This window comes from Diadema setosum, chromosome 6 (genome assembly GCF_964275005.1).
Source record: "Diadema setosum chromosome 6, eeDiaSeto1, whole genome shotgun sequence".
NCBI lineage: Eukaryota > Metazoa > Echinodermata > Echinoidea > Diadematoida > Diadematidae > Diadema > Diadema setosum.
This window is the reverse complement of record NC_092690.1, coordinates 35,645,443-35,651,193: the sequence shown is the minus strand read 5'-3', so window position 1 is coordinate 35,651,193 and position 5,751 is coordinate 35,645,443. Positions and strand designations below refer to the sequence as shown.

Sequence of the window (5,751 nt, the reverse complement as noted above, 5' to 3'; positions counted from 1 at the left end):
CGGGCAAAAGTTTTCTTGTGTGTTTTTGTTCGTTTTTCTTTTTCTTGTTTCTGTTTCCTTTTCTTCGACCTCGAGCGGCTCCCCAGACGTTAGCTGGGTGGGCACGTCACATAAAACAACAATCACAGACTGTATTCACACACACTCAACCAACCTAGAGTTAGAGAAACAAATCTAGGTCTACAAAAATACCAGGAGAATTTAACAGTAACGTAGAACAGCTAGAGTAGGACGGTCTGACTAAACAGTTACCTTTACGAACGTCAATCTATCTCTCACATTAGACGACGATTTGACAAATAATACGATGTGACGCTAACAACAGTAATGTAGCGGCAGTATTGATTTATTCAAGAAATATTTGATCGGAACAAATTTAGGCTGTTACGCCCCTTTAAAGTTCAGACCGTTACTTTGGATACACCGTCAAGTGCGCATTCCTTCGGATGCTTGCGCACTGATTTGTTCCACGTACTAGCATGCTGCATGCGTACTGACATGATAGCCACGCAAAAGACATGGGCCAAGATGCAAGACATGATCAAAAAGAATGAGTTTGGATCTGTGATTGATTTACTTTAGGAACCTAAACAGTTTGGTAAGAGAAATTATGATGAAAACAGCTGAATATTTGATTGTTGTAGCTTTGTTTAATCATTTGTGTAGTGATATGTGTTGTGTTGTTAGCTTGTAATCGAGTTCAGAATTTAGGTTGACATAACGATTCGATACGGTGTTTATATAGAAAGTGATTACACGTAGAACTGTACGGTACGCTGGCTGTAGGTATTGATTATCGTACATGATTCCTGCTTAGCAGGCAGGGAAGAGAAATGTTGGAAGTGTGAGTGTATGATTGAAGCTTACAATACTGTGTATGTTTCATTTAGGAATAATATAAGACTTCATATTCAGAAGAATATTGTGTTATGGTCATATAGGAATGAGAATCATATTAAGGGATTCAATTTTTGTCACTTTCACAGAGGTGTATACTGTTAGATTTACACACGTATATGTACGTATACCGTACAGTCAATACAATCCCATACATAACTGCAGTTAGAGGGCTAACTTATTCAATGTTTTTGAAGGGTTAGTTTCTTTTTTGGTGTATCATATGGGTGTTGAGGTGTCAAAAGGAAAGACATTCAAGGGTTTAAAGGGAAAGATGATCTTGGATTTATTTATTGTAAGAAAGGCAGGCTGCATTTCATGATAGTGTTGTAGGGATGCAAGTGCATCATTTGAACTTAATTATGTGAGTGATAGAGATAAAGCTCACTTCATAATGTACACTTTGTTTGAATGATCAAAGTAAACAAGTGTGATAGAGTCAGGTCATTTAGAACAATATCATTATTTCATGGTGCAGTGTATTTGTACACTGAAAAATGCAGTACCATACATCAGATATTGAGTCAGAATACAGCTGTATGTCTCTATATACAAGACATTGATGGGTTAATGTTTATTACCGAACACTTGCATATTTAGTGCACTGCATGTGGTTGCTGCACATATGGTTGCATGCATTTGGGTTAACGGTGTAAGGTTGTTATTGTTGTTTATGTTAGTTGCACAAATCGAAAGGTGTTTCGATTATTACAAGTATTAAGTATATTTGGAAGACACAGAAATAATTACACTTGACAACCTGCTCAAGGTAGTGATAACTAAGCATTTATTATTTCCTTTCTCTTTTTATAGTGAACCACAAGTTAGTGTGTACCACAAGTTCGGGTTCGACAGCAATATGCAAGCACACAAGTACACAAGTTAGTGTGTACCACAAGTTCGGGTTCGACACCAGTATGCAAGCACACAAGTATACAAGTTGGTGTGTTCCACAAGTTTTGGTTCAACACAAGTTCGTGTTTGTTACAAGTACACGAGTCCAGCTGGTATTGATGTCTTCAATAAATGAACGAACCTGTGCGTTCCAACTGTGACTGACTGAAGTTGTCATACACAATATTCTGGTCCTGGATCTGAGGGAGCCAGCAGGTTGTCATACACAATATTCTGGTCCTGGATCTGAGGGAGCCAGCAGTGAACCACAAGTTAGTGTGTACCACAAGTTCGGGTTCGACAGCAATATGCAAGCACACAAGTACACAAGTTAGTGTGTACCACAAGTTCGGGTTCGACACCAGTATGCAAGCACACAAGTATACAAGTTGGTGTGTTCCACAAGTTTTGGTTCAACACAAGTTCGTGTTTGTTACAAGTACACGAGTCCAGCTGGTATTGATGTCTTCAATAAATGAACGAACCTGTGCGTTCCAACTGTGACTGACTGAAGTAAACTTTCACCTTTATGTAGTACGTGTCTACAAGTAACACGAGTTCGCAATCAAAAATATCGTTCCAATCACTCGCTCGGACGTCGTACAAAACACAACGATGATAACAATCAACACGCAAGTTCGCACAAAGACGTTCACTTTTGATTCCCCGCCGGTCGCTCGCCCCTTTCAGCGCTACCGCCCTGAGACAATCTCTGTCTTCCTGCAGTCAGCGCCGACCCGGTCCGCGAACCGACAACTTACAGTACAGTAATTATACACACAGTGCAACGCGTAATGTGCGAACATTGATACACACACATAATGTATTCACGCGGCCATTGCCCTGCGACTTACCTCGCAGCCCAACCGATACGGTTGATTAAAATCGGCAAAATTCATGCAAATAGGCCAGTAATCCTGCCGAACTACGCCAATAAAGTGCGAGTAGTGTCCACTTCACAGCGTAAAATACTTACTGACTACGCCAGGCTGACGATGGACTGGATTCAGGTAGATTTATACAGGTGTATGCCTTGTAGTTGTTTCCTTCCTAATCCGTGAGTCCATCAGCGTCGAGTCAAGGTTGTGGGGGTCAATTGTCACCTGATATAGAGTTTGATGTGTCAGTCAGGTGACCCCCTAGTCAGGTTAAAGTCACAGTCCGGGTCGCGTTTTTTTTTTTTTTTTTTTTTTTTTTTTTTTTTTTTTTTTTTTTTTTTTTTTTAAGACGGCACAGATTTGGGCATGGCGCGTGTTAAACCTATGGGAAAAACGCTGGGTTAGGGTTTTTGGTTATGGTTATGGTTAGGGTTAGGGTTAGGGTTGGGGTTAGGATTAGGGTTAGGGTTAGGGTTAGGGTTTGATGGTTAGGGTTAGCATTAGGATTAGGGTTAGGTTTAGGGATAGGGTCCCCGATAGATTTTTAGTTTCCCCAATCTGTGCCGTCTAAAAAAAACACGCGTCCGGGTCTGGTTAAGGTCGTGAGGTACAGTAGATAGGAGGGGAAGTTAAAATCAACCATCCCCAAAAACCAAACCCTACTACAAAAAGTTAGTATTGGTCAATTTCTGACGTCTGTAGGATTGGATCGAAAATGCCATCGTTATGGACGGTATCCTAGATATTCATTAAACTTCTCGAGATCAATACCATAGATCCAAGCCCACTAACCGCTTATTACAATGAAAATCAAAATAAGAAGCTATGGTCAATGGATTACAGATTGTTGTTCGCGTGACCTACGCTACCGCACAGTACATTGATTTCACGTACACTAACAATGGGCAAGTGCTGCAGCAGTACTAAGGAGGCCTAAAGTTGACTGGAGCGTGATGTCAGACAAGATGCAAACTATAACGTTTGTTAGATCTAGAAATGCTCTAGGCTTAAAAAACACTAGATTGTAGCAAAACTTAATAGTAAGGCATACCGCATATTGACCTGTTTTGAAGCCTGACAGTCTATGAAGGGAAAGAAAGTGGCAATTTCCCCCAAGAGTAACGAGGGTTATTGCTTTAGCGTGACTGTCGTTCGGGTCGTGTACAATACACGTAGCTGTACGACATGGATGCGCGTGTCTAGCTACTAGCTAGCTAGGCACTGCAGGCTTGAACGCGCAGCGCGTTCGTCACTACCAAGGTCGCGCACGCGCGTGTTAAGATATACCATGTCCGTGCGGGATGCAGGAACACCTTGGTCCAAGCGTTGTCGTAAGTCGACTTACGCAGTTCTGCCTGATTAACATTGGAAAATTAATTTCGTATCTCGACTTACGCAGTTCTGCCTGATTAACATTGGAAAATTAATTTCGTATCTCGACTTACGCAGTTCTGCCTGATTAACATTGGAAAATTAATTTCGTATCTCGACTTACGCAGTTCTACCAGATTAATCGCCCTCTCTCCTCAGGAATTTTGTCAAAATTACTTTCTAAAAATAACTTTCTGTACCGAATCACAACTTATTTTTTGGCCCACTTGAAAGAGCATGAGAAAAAACACACAAAACACTCAAAACCTGAAAATCGACCGAAATCGATATCTTTCAATATCTTTGAAAAGCACAATGTGCTATTATTGTGATTATCACACTTGGATGCATTTGATGTAGCCGAGATTATCACTGCCCATGCACCTGTTAAAGCTCTGAAATACTGCTTGCTTGGTGTTTCCCTTGCTTTTTAAGGGTGATGACTTCAGCCTGATGAAATGTGTTTAAAAAATCAGCGCCTTGTTCTGTTTGCATTTTTTCTCATTTTTGACAGCAAGCTGCTCATCCTTTGCAGTGTATACCATCTCCTGACATCAAGTTTGGCCTGTCTGCCCTCAGCTGCCATTCTCCTTCACTCACAAAAGTTATACCTATACATGATATAAAAAATATTGAAGAAATAAGAAATAGAAAATAAAAATGGCAACATTGCACTCAAAAAGTCATTTTGTGGAGATCTAGAAGGTGTTTTGTATGAAGGTATGGTGCCAATATCTTCATTTAAAAATGAGGGAAATTTCACATAACAATCAATAAGATACTGATGAGTATTACATGCAACTTCATGTGCCAAAATTACACAATGTACCTGAATCATGAAGGCCTGTACTTCTGTCATGACATATAAAGCATTTTCAGTTTTCAGAGGGATTTATGAAGAAATTTGAATGTCCAAACTCTTTTAGATAGTAAACACATTATAAGCTATTACTGTACAAAACACTCTTTTCATTATTGGTTATTTGTGTTATGTAAGTTTCATTACATCATTTTTGCTTACAATCTTTAATGAACTGCTGTGAAGTCTTTTTTTTATTCATAACTATGCCATGCTGTACATTTTCTTGTTCAGGAGGATGAAGTCACAGATGTACAAGTATCCTCAAATGAGAGGTCATATCAGAAATAATCCTTAAACAATACAGACAGATTCCAACAAATCAATCTATAAACATTTCAAGCTGTGAGGTTCTTAACTTTTCATTCTCTCTCTATAACTAGAAATAATTGTACAATTTACAATGTGCACTTGAAGGGTTTGTTTGCAAAAACCGATAAGTCCATATTTGCCAAATGGAGATATTTGCGATTAAAGGTCAAGAAAAATAAAGAGAATAATAAGAAAATGTTTGCTTATTTTGACCATAACTTCAAAAATGTACCTTTATATGTAGTGACCTATATATTATTTAAAAGGTATTATTTTGTACTTTATGACAGAGACCATACTTCAAAATCTTCAAAAATGGACTTATCGGTTTTTGCAAACAAACTCTTCACTTACTGTCTGTGTGCACTAGCTGGAATTCTTATGCTGGTGTGAGTCTCGGCCATGAAGAAACATGTTTTTTCCCCTCTTTTTCTTCCTTTGCCTGCTGATAAAATAGATGAAATTGCCTTATTATGCAGAAGTACAAAAGAGGAATGAAAATTTGCAAACAATCAATGTAGGAACAAAATGGACATCTAT

General features: G+C 39.0%; 1 long non-coding RNA gene across 1 annotated transcript; it reads left to right on the top strand.

The window, feature by feature from the left end:
* The first annotated feature begins 513 nt into the window (after window positions 1-513).
* LOC140229856 (uncharacterized) lies at window positions 514-1,952 on the top strand. Its single transcript, XR_011901322.1, has 2 exons — window positions 514-598; window positions 1,711-1,952. It is a non-coding gene; the product is annotated as an uncharacterized lncRNA (long non-coding RNA).
* The last annotated feature ends 3,799 nt before the right edge of the window (window positions 1,953-5,751 follow it).